Source organism: Rutidosis leptorrhynchoides, chromosome 4, assembly GCF_046630445.1.
Source record: "Rutidosis leptorrhynchoides isolate AG116_Rl617_1_P2 chromosome 4, CSIRO_AGI_Rlap_v1, whole genome shotgun sequence".
NCBI lineage: Eukaryota > Viridiplantae > Streptophyta > Magnoliopsida > Asterales > Asteraceae > Rutidosis > Rutidosis leptorrhynchoides.
This window is the reverse complement of record NC_092336.1, coordinates 442,202,134-442,221,258: the sequence shown is the minus strand read 5'-3', so window position 1 is coordinate 442,221,258 and position 19,125 is coordinate 442,202,134. Positions and strand designations below refer to the sequence as shown.

The 19,125-nt window shown below is 36.9% G+C and overlaps 1 non-coding gene across 1 annotated transcript; it reads left to right on the top strand.

The window, feature by feature from the left end:
• Positions 1 to 18,192: 18,192 nt before the first annotated feature.
• On the top strand, positions 18,193 to 18,299 carry LOC139845765 (small nucleolar RNA R71). The gene has a single exon (XR_011758523.1). It is a non-coding gene; the product is annotated as a small nucleolar RNA R71 (small nucleolar RNA).
• Positions 18,300 to 19,125: the final 826 nt, after the last annotated feature.

The following is a 19,125-nucleotide window of genomic DNA, read 5'->3' as shown; positions in this document are numbered from 1 at the left end:
ATTTAGTTGAAATTTTTTTAAAATTTTCACTAGAAGTGGGTAGTCAGTATATAAGACTAGGGTTGTTCTTTATTATCAGAGAGCACTAGATTCTAATACAACTACTGCGTTACTAGTAAAGTTTAACGGTGGCTATTAAACCAAGTGTATAAGTCAATTCTTTTTTTTAAACCGAAAGAATTTAATCCCTTCCCACACTTAAGATCTTACAATGCTCTAATTTGCAAGAAATCAGTAACAATTTAAATTATTGAGGGTGATTAGCATAGAAAAATGATTAAATTTTACCAAAGTTTCCAAACATATTGTTGTTTGTTTGAATGATAAATTGTGCACTTCAATTATTCATTCCTTCTGTTGTTACATCACATTTGTTTTTTGTTTTGTCGTCAAAATTAGTAGCTTTTGCTAAACTTAATGCCAGTCTTTGAAAGTGCGCTGTTTTACCCTGTTTTGTACATAAGATAAACTACAAACAAACACACACACACACACACACACACACACACACATATATATATATATATATATATATATATATATATATATATATATATATATATATATATATATATATATATATATTTATATATATATAAGTTGGGTATACCGCCCCACGTTCAAAAATTATTAAAATCTAATAATAAAAGTCAGAATATTATAAAAACTATTACAGTATCAAACGAAGTATTAAAAGTATAAAATTACAAGTTACAAAATAAATAAAAATAGGAATAAAAGAAAATTACGGTTGATGAGGATAGTTCCAGTAGGGATTCCATTCATAGCCGTGAGTGTTGTAGAATGGCTGAGCTGGGTTATATGTAGGGAACGGTGGTCGGGTCTGTATAGTCCAGGAAGGAAATATGGCCGGTTGAGTAGGAATGTAGTTTGCATTTATGTAGGCACCATGGCTTATGATTTGGCTTTGATGATATTGCCAATTTTGAAATGCTCATTGTCTAGCCATTTCATACTCATTTTGGGCCATAAAATTTGCATTTCTGTCATCTGATTTCCTCCATCTACATTACCTTGTTTTTGATTACACTCTTCCTGTGGATGACTCCCTTGATATGGCTGTGCAATGTTATTTCTTTTCAATAAAACCTTTGCACCAGCATATACTCGTATATCAATCTGATCACGAGGAATGGGTTCTTGTACTAACTCCCTTCTCCGAGTACTATCCACACCGAGGTACTCGGCAATTAAAGTCACAAAAATACCACATCCTATAATACTATTGTTTCGCATTACCATTATCATTTTCGATAAATAATAACCCACACAATAAGGAATATTTACAAAGCTCTGTGGGTCTCTAATACACATCAGATAAAATACATCATTTTCGTTCACTTTATCTTTATTTTTACCCCTTTGTGTAATAGAGTTGGAAATGAATCTATGGATTACCCTAAGCTCAGCTCTATCTATATCAGTATAAGAATAGTGACCCCCACGAAAATGATTATGGCTAGTCATTCTACTCCACAACTCATTCATATCAAAATCCTGATAAACCCTTCTACCATTACTTATCAACTGTCTACAATCATCAGTTAATAGTTCTTCAGGCGTATAAATACACAAAGCTTCAGCCATATCTAATAAATATATACGGTGCATTATACCTCCTAATAAGAATCTAATAAAACTTTTATCTGTTAAACTAGTTACTTCATCATTTAGTTCAATAGTAATTAATAACTCAACACACCATTCCTTATACACACGTCTACGTATAGTGAATAGACTAACCTAATCATTGAAAGTAGAATTACCATACCTTTGTGTAAGTAATCCTCTGATTGGCTCGGCCAATCCCACTGTTCCTAACGGTGCCCAATCTATCACCCTGGGCACTTCAACATTCTTAGGTTGCAGAATGTTTAAGTTCCGCTAGAATTTTGGATACTCTGTCCAAAATCTATCAAAAACTAAGTTCGGGTGTAGATTTGCTTCAACTGCTCGTGAGAATGGGATAAAAGGGTGCGGTTAATTTTGTTTGTATTGTTCACTGAAATCTTGATCCTCGTCATCTTCATTATAAGTATTAAAGTTTTGTGGCGCGGATGAAGTTTCACCTCGTTCATTCTGCGAAACACATTAAACAAAAAATTTGTGCATCCAAAAATGCATTAGTGTTAGCAAAATAAGAATTTAAAACAATTACAATAACATGTTTAATCCGTATTAAACTTATACTCATTTTCATATTTTTATCAATTCTACAATTTTTCAAATAAGCATATATGAAAATGCATACAAAGTTCATAAGCATTTTACTTAAATAACATGTCAAAATAATCATTATTAGTATTTAAACAAGTTTCAAATGACATTCATATCAAAATAACCTCGTTCATGCATTTTTGACTTAAAAAGTCAACAAATTGGCTCAAAAATAATGTTTGTAATCAAAGTTTGGATCAATTAACACCTTAAACATGTTACATTACTTAATTTAGCATCAATTCATAACAAAAATCAGCCATAACTCGTTTATATCAAAAAGCCCCAAATTTGTTCAAGAACACAAACCCTAGATTTCTAATTTTTTTGAAATTTATGACTTCTAATCATGTTCAATAGCATCAATCTAGGTTATACAAGCATAATATACAAACATTTTAACTATAATCAAGCTAGAAATCATCAAATTCAAATTAGGTAAAAATTCTATCAAGAGCACTACAAATTCGAAATTAAAGGGTGTTTGGATGTAGAAATTACCATTCTCCTTGTATGGGTTTTAGGTAGGAATCTCCTCATCGTAATATAGCAACAAATTTGATGAGAAATGGTGAAAAATCATGTTTTTGGAATATTTTTCGTGGGTTTTTCGGCAAAAAAAAATTGGGGATGAATAAACTGGTCTGCTGTCGACCAGTTTATCTGGTCTGGAATTTGGTCACTCCGCGATCGCAATGGATTTTGCCTTCGCAGTTCCGCGATCGCGACGATTTTTTTATTTTTTATTTATATAAAACCTTTATTAATAAAACAATTAATGGATTAATTTTTAAAATTTTGTTCCTTTCTTTGGGTTGCGGTCGTTTCGGTACGTTCACCTACTTCGTCCCTCTACAAAATTTTAAATTTTGTCATTTCAAAGCGATTGTTTTAAAAGCAAAGATTTTTGGGTTTTTTTAATATTTTTGGCATACTTTAGATCAATAAAATTAAAAATAATGATAACAAAATTTCTCATCCTGCCCTCGGGTAAAGCAATTCGGTTCAACGACCTTGTCTTCAACTCACGATGAATTTTAGAAATTAAAATTTTAACTTAATGAAGTAAAGTAAATTTTTGTTTTTAAATTCACATCAAACTTAAATTATAATGCATCAAATTTCATATAAATATTATTGGTATTTATATACATTAGTTTACAAACTTATATTTAAAAATAATATAGTGTTATATTAATTTTAAAAACAAGGTAAAAATAAAAATAAAAAACTTTTTGGTCTTTTATCCCACTTTAATCAATCAAATATTATCAAAAATATACGTCCTTCTTTTGGGTAAAGTAATTTCGGCTATATTACCTAGTTTTACTCCTGACGAATTTCTGAAATATTTTGAGTTGATTGATTAAAGATATTTATACTTTATGAATAAACGATAAATTTCACAGTGATGAATTAAATTTTTGTATGATATCAATAATTTCGGTTTATTATACCTAATTTTATTTAATATCAATTTAATACTTTATAGCGAACGATTCAACGTTTATTAACAAAAGGTTAAAAGCAATAAATAAAAATAAAATAAAAACTGTACATATTTACCTATTAGATAGAATTCTCAGAGACCTGCTTTAGTCGACTCATAAGAGAGTCGTTCGATTTGGTTTTCCATTGCTACATAAGCGTAACCTCGATTTTTCAATAATTTTTCTTCTAAACATATGAACGGTCCTTCTCTGCATAAAGTAACGAATTCAGAATTAGAATGTGTTTGATTGTTTGAACATTTCCCTTCATGTGACCATTTTCCGCATTTATGACATCTTTCAAGGTGTCGTGCTCTTCTTTTTGTTGCGAATTTCGATTTTCCTTTACCAAAATGTATCTTATTATGATTGTTCCTGAGTTCTTTCCTCACTTCATCCATTTTGCCTCTTATGAATGATACCAGTTCACTCAGGAAGATGTTATTATTACGTTTAGTAATCATAGCGTGTAGTACTAGACCATGGTTTAAATCAAAGGAATTCTTCATCTCGTAAAACCTAAAAACACAAAAATTCAGAATGGGGGGAGAAGACTATTTCTTTAGGGTCTGCTAGGAAAAGACCATTCGGATTCCATTTTCGAGAACTACACGAAAATAGAAAATCTAACTCTAGACAACATTATATTATCCTTTAAAACATTTGAATCTCCCCACACTTAGTTAGCTGTGGTATCGAAATTGTGATTAACTTCATTATTAACTTCAATTGGACCATCAACAATTTTCATATCTCTAACTTTTGCTTCAAGCCATTTGTTGATTTCCTCTGTAACATTCACAAATTCAATTAACATCGCCTTTTCTTTAGGCGATAAATTGGATACTAATCGGTTACATAACTTAAAGTTTCCCTTAATCCTAGCATCTTGAATCTGTTTATAAAGTTTCTTCATTAAACTGTTAAAAATGGGTTCATCTAATTTCGTATCAACAATGGGGTTCTTTGTTATCAGGTCATCATTAGGTGTTGCTTCATCTTCTCCACACTTAGGCATTTTTATAGGTTCAACAGTTTTGGTTGGTGAAGATTGAAACTTTCAATTCACAAAGGTGACCGATTTGTCACCATCCCTAAGTGTCATTCTACCTTCTCTTACATCAAAGAACGCCTCGATGGTTGCTAAAAATGGGCGACCAAAAATTAGAGGAATATCAAGGTCTTCCTCCATATTAATAACTATGAAGTTTGCAACAAAGGTTAAACTTCCCACTTTAACAAGTAAATTGTTGGCTAATCCAACCAGGTGTTTAATGGTTTGGTCAAACAATTGAACACCTATTTTAGTTGGTCTTAATTTACCCACACCTAATCTTTTGTATAAGGAAAGATGCATAACATTTGCACTTGCTCCTAAATCTGCGAGCCCATTATACATAGCACCATCATTAAGAAAGCAAGAAATGATAAATTCACCTAGGTCTCCTACTTTAGTAAGTAGAGTTGGTTTGTTAACCTTTTCCGGGTGATCTTTTCTTGGTTCTTTCACTTCTACTTGAACTTTTTGTTCACATTTTTCTTCGTTTCTTGGAATGGGAGGTTTATATAGAAATTCTTCTTCATCACTCTAATTTAAAGTTTCTCCATCTTCCACTCTTGGTTTTTCATATGTTATTGACAACATATTTATGTTTTCATTCTGAGGGTTTTCTTGGGTGGTGAAATTATGATTGACTTCATTGTCAATTTCCATCGGATCATGTATATAGTGTTTAACTCTGTAACCATTAACTTTAAATTCAATCTCATTTGAATTTATTAACTCTATTGTTCCGTATGGGAAAACTCTTTTGACTATGAATAGTCCAGACCATCTTGATTTCAATTTTCCAGGAAATAGCTTAAATCGTGAATTGAAAATAAGGACTCTATCTCCTTCCTTAAATTCTTTTGAACTTCTGATTCTTTTATCATGCCATTTCTTCGTTCTTTCCTTATAGATTAACGAATTTTCATATACATCATGTCTTAATTCTTCTAATTCGTTTAGTTGACTTAATCGTAGATGACCGGCTTCATGCAAATCAAGATTACATGTCTTCAAAGCCCAAAATACTTTGTGCTCAATTTCTACTGGAAGGTGACATGTTTTTCCGTAAACGAGTTTAAAAGGTGTGGTGCCAATTGGAGTTTTGTAGGCTGTTCCAAAAGCCCAGAGTGCACCCTCCAATTTCATCCATTCCTTCAGATTTGATCCTACGGTTTTCTCTAGAATACGTTTTAAAGCTCGGTTGGTATTTTCAACTTGTCTACTTGTTTGTGGATGATAAGCGGTTGAGATTTTATGAGTTACTCCATATCTTTTGAGAACTTTCTCAAGTTGATTATTACAGAAATGAGTACCCCGATCACTTATTAAAGCTTTCGGTGTTCCGAACCTTGCAAAAAGACGTTTTAAGAAGTTGACTACAACTCGTGCATCGTTAGTTGGAAGAGCTTGTGCTTTCGCCCATTTAGATACATAATCAATGGCAACGAGAATGTAGAGATTATTATGAGATTTTGGAAATGGACCAATAAAGTCAATACCCCAAACGTCAAATACTTCACATACTTGAATGACATTTTGTGGCATTTCATCACGTTGACTTATTTTTTTGGCCCTTTGACAAGCATCACAGGATTTACAGAGAAGGTGTGCATCTTTGAAAATTGTAGGCCAATAGAATCCTGCGTAATAAACTTTTCTTGCTGTGAGTTGAGGCCCATAAGGCCCTCCTGTTGGTCCTGTGTGACAATGGTTTAAGATTTGACTAGCTTCATCCCCGAATACGCATCGGCGTATTATTCCATCGGGACAACTTTTAAACAAATGTGGATTTTTCCAAATAGTGTTTTATATCACTAAAGATTTTCTTTCATTTTTGGTACGACAACCCTTTTTCAAGGAATCCACATACTAAGTAGTTTGCATAGTCTGCAAACTAAGAAATTTCATTATAATCGATTTTCAAGAGATATTCATCAGGAAAGTTATCTTGTATGGCTGATTCATTTAAAACTTCTAATTCAGGATTTTCAAGGCGAGAAAGATGATCAGCTGCGAGATTTCCTGTTCCCTTTTTGTCTCGGATTTCAATATCGAACTCTTGTAAGAGTAAGATCCAACGTATTAATCGTGGTTTGGTATCTTGTTTTGAAAATAGGTATCTAAGAGCAGAATGATCAGTATAGACCACCGTTTTAGCTAGAACGAGATATGAACGAAATTTTTCAAAAGCAAAGACAATAGTAAGGAGTTCTTTTTCAGTAGTTGTGTAATTCGTTTGTGCTCCTTCTAACGTCTTACTAGCGTAATAAATAGGTTGAAATCGTTTTTCAATCCTTTGTCCTAAAACGGATCCCATTGCAAAATCACTTGCATCGCACATGAGTTCAAATGGCAGATTCCAATTTGGAGTTATCATGATCGGCGCATTAGTGAGTTTTTCTTTAAGAATATTAAAAGATTTGATGCGTTCATCCGAAAAGATGAATGGAGCATCTTTTTCTAGGAGTTTATTCATAGGAGTGGCAATTTTAGAAAAGTCTTTTATGAAACGTCGGTAAAAACCGGCATGCCCTAGAAAACTCCTAACTCCTCTAACATTGGTGGGATGTGGAAGTTTAGCAATTACATCTACTTTAGCTCTATCCACTTCAATTCCTTCCTTTGAAATTTTATGACCAAGAACGATGCCTTCTTTAACCATGAAATGGCATTTCTCCCAATTAAGAACTAGATTTGATTGCTCGCATCTAATAAGCATTCATTCAAGATTAACTAGACATGTTTCAAAAGTATCACCGAAGACTGAAAAGTCATCTATGAAAACTTCCATTCATTCTTCTATCATGTCGTGAAAAATCGCCATCATGCACCTTTGAAAGGTTGCAGGGGCGTTACAAAGTCCAAATGACATGCGTTTGTAAGCAAAATACCATAAAGGCACGTGAATGTGGTTTTCTCTTGGTCCTCGGGTGCCGAAGAAACCGTCAAGAAAACAATAGTAACTATTTCCGGCTAACCTTTCCAACATTTGATCAATGAAAGGTAAAAGAAAGTGATCTTTTCTAGTGGCGTCATTTAATTTTATATAATCAATACAGACACGCCATCTCGTTACAGTCCTAGTAGGAATAAGCTCATCTTTTTCATTTGTGATAACAGTCATGCCACCCTTCTTAGGTACGCATTGAACTGGGCTTACCCATGGACTATCAGAAATTGGATAAATTAAACCTGCATCTAGCAGTTTAATAATTTCTTTCTTAACAACATCTTGCATATTTGGATTTAGTTTTCGTTGGCGTTGCACATATGCTTTATGACCTTCTTCCATAAGGATTTTATGTGTGCAATACGAAGGACTTATGCCTTTAATGTCATGAATCTTCCATGCAATAGCTGGTTTATGAGCTTTTAGCACAGAAATGAGTTAAGATTTTTCATTTTCCGTAAGAGAAGATGATATTATTACAGGTAATTCAGATTCACCATGTAAATAAGTGTATTCCAAATGGGTTGGAAGTGGCTTTAATTCTAATATCGGTGGTTCTTCTATCGATGATTTGTATCGATATCTGTCTTCCTCTTTCAGCATTTGAAGTTCTTCTGTTGTTGGTTCGTATTCATTAGCCATGAGTGTAGCTAACATTTAAGCTTCATCAATTGGTTCAGTTCCTTCTCCTAAAGAACATTCTCATGTTCCTTGTAATTCTGGAAATTCTTGTAACAATTCTGCATGTGAATCTATAGTTTGAATATAATAACATGTATCGTCTGCAGATTGCGGTGTTGCATGGCTCAATCAACAGAAAAGGTGTAACGACCCACCCATATGCAATCGAAATATGCAAATAAAAAAAATATTTTTGTACAGCATAGTGGCGCGGCGCGCCAAAACGGCATGTCCAACTTTTCCTTTTTTGCGAAAAAGATCTCTTGCTTCCCGACACTTTTAGACCAAACGCTTTTCACAACATTTTATAATAGTTAAAACTAACACGCGAGTACAAAAGCAAATCCAAAAGCAAGCCTTCTAAAACAACTACGCGAGTCCACTAGTTCCCACGCTTACCCGAGCCGCCGCATCCATGCAATCTATAAAAATGTCAACAACGAGAGAGTAAGCTAACGCTTAGTGAGTGAAAATATACTACATACATATATATACATAAAATGGACACGCCACAATAATAATTAAATAGCGCATACCTAAGCATCCAAGTATAAGGCAAGCTAAACCTAGCATACCGTACGTTCACTAAGCACAAGCTAACAACACCAACAATATAGTAAGTTCGCAAACAACGTTGTGAACAATGCCAATAAGCTACAACCAGAAGGTTAGCTACATCACGACAATACAACATTATACGTATACAATATTTAACACACTAAACAAATCATAAACACAATATGGTTAACCATAAACGCACAACCGTGCCAATTGGACCTATACACAAGTCCATCAACTCCACCTATATATGAAGTGAGCTCTATAACCGAGAACCACTTCACCCAACCCGCACCCATCCTACACATACATATGCATATAGGATATTAATACTCACCTTGAAGTCTTGATGGATGCCAAAACAAAATCCGAAATCGCCGATGGAATGTACCTATTCCATTTATCACATAACAAGTAACACAATTAGGATTGACTTACAAACCAACCCAATTGACACTTAGTGCATTTTCGACCCAAATGCACTTCCAAGTACAAATCGCGCCCAAATTAACCAATAATCACTAACACGAGTGAGAATGGTCCTAATACGCCAATTAAACCCAATCATAGGTGTTAAACACCTATCTTGCCCATAATGACACTTAAACCCTAATTTTGACCCAAAGGAGTCAACATCGCGCCACTAGCGAGTTTTGACACCAAAACATATTTAACTCGATTTTATACTTCAACTTAATCCATTTTAAGTTTATAAACCTTATTAAATCGACAATTGGGTCATAATCATCACCAAACCCTAATTTTGACTCTAGTCAAAATTAGTCAACCCAAATTCACCTAAAGTGGTTCCAACACTTCCATAATCACTAAACCTAGTGATTAAACTCAAGATTAAAGCTTAATCAAGGCCAAATCATCAACCAACCCAAAACCTGCCAAGTGACAAGAATAACTAGTCACCATAAACCCATTTCATCATCTAAGAGGGTTTCACTACAAATCCAACTCAAACCCTAACTTGAATATCAAATCTAACAAATGTAATTCGGAGTTTGAACTTACCAATACCACCAAAATGATGCCGTTGACGAGTAGAACAACTTTAAAACCCGAGCTTTGGTGAGAATCCAACTCCTTCTTCTCCAAATCAAGCTCTCTCTCACTAAAAGTGGGTTTCTCTCACTAGGGTTTGAAGAGAGTGTTTGTGTGGGTAAAATGTGATCCACAATGATCAATGGATCAGTTTTGATGACCCCAAACCGACCCCTAGTGAAAAGACCAAAGTACCCCTCATTTAAACCTTTTAAAAAAGCTGAAAATTGCATCAGACGGGATCGGAGCGCTGCTCCATAAGGTGGAACGTCGCTCCAACCTTCAGGTCAGTTTTCAGTAACTTGTTTTGGCCATAACTTTTTGACCGTAGCTCCGTTTTCGATGAATCAAATATCGTTGGAAACGTAATAAGATTTTTTTTAAAATTGTAAGGCTTTAAAACATCAATACAAACTTTATTTGGGGTTGAAAAGATACGTACACACCTTGTCACTTCAGACAACGTCCAATTTCCTTCGACGTTCGAGCAAGCAACACGTACGTGCTTCGTACACTTCATACACGCATCGTACACCATAAATACCTTATGTACAATAAATATTTGAGTCTTACAACTCTCCCCCACTTAAAGTTGATCACGTCCTCGTGATATTCACCACTTAACCAATTCGGACCTACTCAATGGTCCTCAATCATAAGTCCCAATCCGAACTTTCCTAGACAATTTTTCCCAATGAATCACCTTTAACAACTAAAATCGCCACCCGCGATTTATCAAAACCACTATCCGAGCACTAAAACCTGCTCTTTTTCCCATATCGGGAAAAACTCAACCAATATCGTACTAAGATATCAATTCCTTAGCGTACCTTTACCAAGGACAACGCTAAAAGCGGCCATGTCTCAACCTAAAGTCAACAATCCGAACGTTGAGGATCGAACCACATGAATCCTTACGGATTACACTTACCACTAAACATCCTTTGTAGTGCGCAATACAACCAATACGCCACTATCCTAACATCATAAGCAACGGCTAAAACTAAAAGCGCCCAAAACGACTATGGCAACGCTAATCCTAAGGTGTACAAAATCGACTATTGTCACACCCGTAACAACATGTGAGCGAAACACAGCTATCGCATCACTAATCACACAACACGGTCCTCACGATCTCACCATCGGTGTATAAAACAATCGATAGATCACTCAACACCGGATGAAGTCAGCGGACCCCGTCAACGGTCATGCTTCACCGATATATCACTACTTCCATGATGAAGTCAGCGGACCCCGAAGGTCATGCTTCGCCAATCAACGATCCCATGATGAAGTCAGTGAACCCCGAACATCATGCTTCACCAATCAACGATCTCATGATGAAGTCAGCGGACCCCTAAAGTCATGCTTCACCAATCAACGATCTCATGATGAAGTCAGCGGACCCCGAAAGTCATGCTTCACCAATCAACGATCTCATGATGAAGTCAGCGGACCCCGAAAGTCATGCTTCACCAATCAATGATCTCATGATGAAGTCAGCAGACCCCGAAAGTCATGCTTCACCAATCAACGATCTCATGATGAAGTCAGCGGACCCCGAAAGTCATGCTTCACCAATCAACGATCTCATGATGAAGTCAGTGGACCCCGAAAGTCATGCTTCACCAATCAACGATCTCATGATGAAGTCAGCGGACCCCGAAAGTCATGCTTCACCAATCAACGATCTCATGATGAAGTCAGCAGACCCCGAAAGTCATGCTTCACAAATCAACGATCTCATGATGAAGTCAGCGGACCCCAAAAGTCATGCTTCACCAATCAACGATGTCATGATGAAGTCAGCGGACCCCGAAAGTCATGCTTCACCAATCAACGATCTCATGATGAAGGCAGCCGACCCCAAAGGTCATGCTTCATCAGTCACATACGCACTTTTGGCCTCAAACAACGAGTAGTACAACATCGCGCTCTGCTACTCTATAGTGAACCCTAACGGATACCACTAACCATCCACACAATCGAGCAAGAACCACCTATATCGAACATATGCACAAAATAATAATTCTCTATAAGAGAATTCACCACGCACATCCGTTAACCGAGGGATTTCACCTTGCTCGTCGAACACGCCCATTATCTCCCAACGAGATTCACCACCTTACCACCCCGGTGATAATTTCGAATTCAAAAGCATAAGTACAATTTAACCAAAATTGTACTAGTCTACAAATCGACCAAAATAGGTCCCGACACGAATTCCGGATCTATCAAAAGCATCATCCGCAATCTCACACTAAAACTTCCTCGTGCGGGAGAGCAACTCCCCCACTTGGAACTACGTTCCATAACCGCATCTCGTACAACCGTACAATGCTACCAAAGGTAGACTTTACCAACAATTGGGTTCACATGACCCATCACTACATCTCGCTCCAATCTTTGGCACACGAAGGATTTCAACCAATCCTTAACACTTCGAACGAAAAGTGTACTGCAAATTACAAAACTCTACTCTCGCAATCATCCAATTGCTATAGCTTGTCAAACTTCACCCAGTCACTCATGTAACTAAGGGTTTCACTTCGGTACCCTAAGTACGATGTAACCGCAACATAATCGGAGTCGAACACCACGCTAGTAGGTATAAAAGAGGCACCTAATGTCGCGTCACATAGACTCCTTTACCAATATACATCGAGATCCAAAACACTCGATTTCTCGGGTTTCATCCCACCCGTCGAACCTCATGGTTCATCAACTTCAACACGAGAGCGAACACGCTCTAACATCCGAACACCAAAACTCATTTCCATGGCTTGGTAGAAATATTTCCCAAATAGTAAGGAATGCTTGGTTACGCCAAGTCTTACGCCCTTCGCCCAACAATCAAAACGTCACCATAGGGTACTTCCATTAGGAATGTCACCCATGACGATAACATGCACAACACGATGCATTTAACATACTCCAACTCAAACGGCACATAATAAATAATCAAAGGACATATTTATTAAAACGAAACGTACCTTAACGTCTCCTTGCCGCCCCCGTCCCCGCTAACTCAGGACATTCGGACTTACGATGTCCTTCTTCTTGGCAATTGAAACATACTGTGCCATCACCCTTTGGCACCGGACATTCCCAAGAATTGTGACCCCTCACGCCACAATTGTAACACCTAGATGCATTAGAATTCGATATACCCGTCCGTGTACCACCCGTGCTCACACTCGGACCCTTAGTCCTCTTACTTGGAGCACCAAAAGAAACAACCCTTCTCTCACTTGAAGGTTCACCAACCTTCGATCGCGAATACGACTCGAAACCTCTAGCCGCGGCGAATAACTCCGCAAACGATTTCGCCTGAACTCTGCTAATCTTACTTCTCAAGTCATCATTCAAGGTTCGATAGAAATCTTGCATCAACAAATGAGCATTCCCCAAATGCTCCGGGCAAAAACGAGCCTTAGTCATAAAGGTCGTCTTGAGAGTATTCAAGCCCATAGAACCTTGTTGCAAATTTCGCAACTCATTACGCATTTCCGACAAATCGGCTAAAATTCGGAACTCCTCGAAGAATTCCTTCTTAAATTCGTCCCACGACAAAGTCATAAACGTTTTGCCACCGACAAGATCAATCTTACCATCCAACCAATCCTTCGCCCTACCTCGCAACAAACTAGTAGCGAGTCTTGTCCTCTTCTCGGGAGGGCATTCAATAGTACGAAAACACCCTTCGACATCCAAGATCCAAGTTGTGCTCACCAAAGAATCCGGTTTCCCGTCATACATTGGGGTTTAGTCCTTATGAAGCTCTTAAGACAACGCTCCATTTCACCACTACTTTGAAGTTCGGAATACTTCCTATCAATTTCTTCTCGAAACGCACTCATTTGCTCCGAAACGGCGGCCGCAACTCTAGCGTTAACCTCCGCGTCGTTTGTCTCGATCCCATTTCCCGTCGCCATTCTAAGGAATGCAAAGCGATTAGATCACGAACGTATAAAATCACACACACAACACCGCCCCATCTTGCTAAACACTCGTCGTACATCACTTGTTAGACACGATTTGAACCCGTAATAAGGTTTGCAAGTCCTTATTACGCACACACACCGTACCAACTCGTTAGTACAACGACCTCCTCGCTCGATGATATAAACAAACACAAACAAAATTCTACACGATATAAACACACGCGAGAATTATTATCACATCACAATAGCATATTAATAATATCCGCATTACTAATATAAACGTTAGTCAACCTATAAACAAGGCACTAGCTAGAACCCATTCCGACCCGTAATCCTACAAGTCCCGCAATAAATTAGGCACACACAAAAGTCTAAGTCTAAGCACCTATCTCAAGTCACCTAAATCCCTTAGACCATGCTCTGATACCACTTGTAACGACCCAACCCATATGCAATCGAAATATGCAAATAAAAAAAATATTTTTGTACAGCATAGTGGCGCGGCAACCTGCGCGGCGCGCCAAAACGGCATGTCCAACTTTTTCTTTTTTGCGAAAAAGATCTCTTGCTTCCCGATACTTTTAGACCAAACGCTTTTCACAACATTTTATAATAGTTAAAACTTACATGTTCCAATAATAAAATGAGTTTTACGAGACCGGGCCCACATCGGCCGTTTTACGACTTTCGTACAAAATACAAGTTTTCAACCACATGATTTTTAATACAAAATAAAGCCGAGCATGGCGATTGGGGATACGCTATCCAATCCTAATCAAATCCAAAAGCAAGCCTTCTAAAGCAACTACGCGAGTCCACTAGTTCCCACGCTTACCCGAGCCGCCGCATCCATGCAATCTATAAAAATGTCAACAACGAGAGGGTAAGCTAACGCTTAGTGAGTGAAAATATACTACATACATATATATACATAAAATGGACACGCCACAATAATAATCAAATAGCGTATACCGGAGCATCCAAGTATAAGGCAAGCTAAACCTAGCATACCGTACGTTCACTAAGCACAAGCTAACAACACCAACAATATAGTAAGTTCGCAAACAACGTTGTGAATAATGCCAATAAGCTACAACCAGAAGATTAGCTACATCACGATAATACAACATTATACGTATACAATATTTAACACGCTAAACAAATCACAAACACAATATGGTTAACCATAAACCCACAACCGTGCTAATTGGACCTATACACAAGTCCATTAAATCCACCTATATGTGAAGTGAGCTCTATAACCGAGAACCACTTCGCCCGACCCGCACCCATCCTACACATACATATGCATATAGGATATTAACACTCACCTTGAAGTCTTGATGGATGCCAAACTAAAATTCGAAATCGCCGATGGAATGTACCTATTCCATTTATCACATAATAAGTAACACAATTAGGATTGACTTACAAACCAACCCAATTGACACTTAGTGCAATTTCGACCCAAATGCACTTCCAAGTACAAATCGCGCCCAAATTAACCAATAATCACTAACACAAGTGAGAATGGTCCTAATACGCCAATTAAACCCAGTCATAGGTGTTAAACACCTATCTTGCCCATAATGACACTTAAACCCTAATTTTGACCCAAAGGAGTCAACATCGCACCACTAGCGAGTTTTGATACCAAAACATATTTAACTCGGTTTTATACTTCAACTTAATCCATTTTAAGTTTATAAACCTTATTAAATCGACAATTGGGTCATAATCATCACCAAACCCTAATTTTGACTCTAGTCAAAATTAGTCAACCCAAATTCACCTAAAGTGGTTCCAACACTTCCATAATCACTAAACCTAGTGATTAAACTCAAGATTAAAGCCTAATCAAGGCTAAATTGTTAACCAACCCAAAACCCGCCAAGTGACAAGAATAACTAGTCACCATAAACCCATTTCATCATCTAAGAGGGTTTCACTACAAATCCAACTCAAACCCTAACTTGAATATCAAATCTAACAAATGTAATTCAGAGTTTGAACTTACCAATACCACTAAAGAGATGCCGTTGACGAGTAGAAAAACTTTAAAACCTGAGCTTTGGTGAGAATCCAACTCCTTCTTCTCCAAATCAAGCTCTCTCTCACTAAAAGTGGGTTTCTCTCATTAGGGTTTGAAGAGAGTGTTTATGTGGGTGAAATGTGATCCACAATGATCAATGGATCAGTTTTGATGACCCCAAACCGACCCCTAGTGAAAAGACCAAAGTACCCCTCATTTAAACCTTTTAAAAAAGCTGAAAATTGCATCAGACAGGATCGGAGCGCCGCTCATAAGGTGGAGTGCCGCTCCAACCTTCAGGTCAGTTTTCAGTAACTTGTTTTGGCCATAACTTTTTGACCGTAGCTCCGTTTTCGATGAATCAAATATCGTTGGAAACGTAATAAGATTTTCTTTCCAATGGTAAGGCTTTGAAACATCAACACAAACTTTATTTGGGGTTGAAAAGATACGTACACACCTTGTCACTTCAGACAACGTCCAATTTCCTTCGACGTTCGAGCAAGCAACACGTACGTGCTTCGTACACTTCATACACGCATCGTACACCATAAATACCTTATGTACAATAAATATTTGGGTTTTACAAAAGGTAACACTCTCATCCTCTATACTTAGGGTCAGTTTCTTGGCAAACACGTCTATTATTACTTTAGCCAGGTTTAAGAATGGTCTTCCTAATATAAGAGGAACTCGAGAATCTTCTTCCATGTCCAGAATAACAAAGTCTACTGGAAATACTAAAGTACCAACTTTAACTAGCATGTTCTCTATTATTCCTCTAGGATATTTTACTGATCGATCTGCTAGTTGTATACTTATTCTTGTTGGTTTCAATTCTCCGAAGTCTAGTTTAGCGTATATTGAATATGGCATTAAATTTATACTAGCACCTAAGTCTGCCAATGCTTCTATTGAATTAAGACTACCCAGAAAATATGGAATCGTGAAACTTCCTGGATCAGAGAGTTTTTCTGGTATCTTATTCAACAGCACTGCAGAACAATTAGCATTCATTGTAACAGCCGAGAGTTCTTCCATTTTCCTTCTATTTGTGATTAGATCTTTCAAGAATTTAGCATATCTTGGCATTCCTGAAATCACATCAATGAAAGGAACGTTGACATTTATTTGTTTAAACATTTCTAAGAATTTGGATTGCTCGGCTTCAAGTCTTTCTTTTTTCATTTTTCTCGGGTAAGGAAGTGGTGGTTGGTATGGTTTAACATAAGGTTTAGCCTTAACTGTGTTATCTTCATTACCTTTTCAGCTACCGGTTCTTTTTCCTTCTCTTGCTCAGGCTGTGGTGCCTGTGTAGTAGGAATAGAGTCATCAGAAATTACAGGTATTTCAGGTGGTTTGAGTGTAATACTACTTCTTATAGTAATGGCTTTAGCTGTTTCATTTTGGGGTTAGCATTTGTATCACTAGGTAGACTCCCCGGTTTTCTTTCTCCTATTAACCTTGCTAGGTTACTCACTTCTTGTTCCAGATTTTGAATAGAAGCTTGTTAATTTCTAAATGCTTGAGCATTTTGTTCATTAGTTTGTTTCTGAGATGTGAAAAATTGAGTTTGAGATTCAACTAGCTTCGACATCATGTCTTCAAAATTTGGTTTTTTATCATCGGTTTGTGGTGGTTTATTTGGAAAAATAGGTCTTTGATGGTTGTAAGTATTATTAGATACTTGTTGATTGCTAGGAACTTGTTGGTTGTTGTATGGAACATTTCGGTTATAATTCTGATTTTGATTGCAGTTTGGTCTTGACGGTTGATAATTACCTTGATAATTATTTCCAGGCCTTTGGTTCATGTATGAAACATTCTCTCTTTGTTCCATTGTTTGTTCAATACTGAGACCATCTTTAGTCAAATGTGGTCCTCCACACTGCTCACAACTAATTCGTATTGCGTGAATATCTTTAGTCATCTTTTCCATTCATCTCTCAAAAGCATCTAGCTTTACGGAAATGGAATCAAAGTCATGGCTAGAATCGGCTCTAGCCGCTTTAGATGAACGAGGAATATCTTTTTCCTGGTGCCACTCATGTGAGTGGGAGGCTGTGTTATCAATAATTTTGTAAGCTTCAGTTGCGGTTTTCTTCATAATAGAACCACCAGCTGCTATGTCGATGTCTTTTCGTGTAGTAATGTCGCATCCTTGGTAGAATATTTGTACTATTTGATAAGTGTCTAAACCATGTTGAGGACATCCTCTCAACAACTTTCCAAATCTTGTCCATGCTTCATATAAAGTTTCATTTGGCTTCTGCGTGAACGTAACAATTTCTCCTTGAAGTCTCACGGCTTTAGATGCCGAAAATAATCTTTTAAGAAATTTTTCAACTAAAACATCACATGTATCAATCGCTCCTTTAGGTAATGATTCTAACCAATCTTTGGCTTCTCCTTTTAAAGTCCAGGAAAATAATATGAGATAGATCTGTTCATCCTCAACTTCTCTGATTTTAAATAGAGTACAGCTCCTATTAAAGGTTCGAAGATGTTCGTTTGGATCTTCTTTTGGTGTACAACTAAATTGGCATTGATTAGTTATCATGTGTAGGATTTGTCCTTTGATTTCATAATCTGTCGCATTAATGTCTGGTTGTGTAATGGCATGACCTTGGCCAGTGCGTGCAGCTCTCATTCCGTCTTCCATACTTAGAGATTCCTGATTTTCCATGATTGAATTTGTTGAATCTGAATCACTAGAGGATTCTGATTTAATGGTTTCTTCCTCAACAATCTCTGGTTTAATGATTTGTGGTTCAGGAGGAGTGATTAGTGGTTTAGGATCTCTGAATTGTCCTTGAATAACCTCCGGGTTCTCAATTGTGAGGTCGGGTTCAAAAAATGGATTATCGGAAATTTGAATTGGAGTACTTGATCGACTAGATGATGATTCTAAAGAAAAATCAATGGCGACAATGTTGGCTAGATGTCTTGATCGAGTTACAGGTGGTGAACGTATGAAAGGTGGTGAACGTTTTGCTCGGTGCATTCACTGAATATCCTATTAGTTATAAAAATAAAAATTATATAAGTTATCAAATTAATAGACTTTTCTGATTTTTCCCACGTTTCGAATAGCCAATAGATGCAGCAGGTAGCCAGGACCCTTTAAA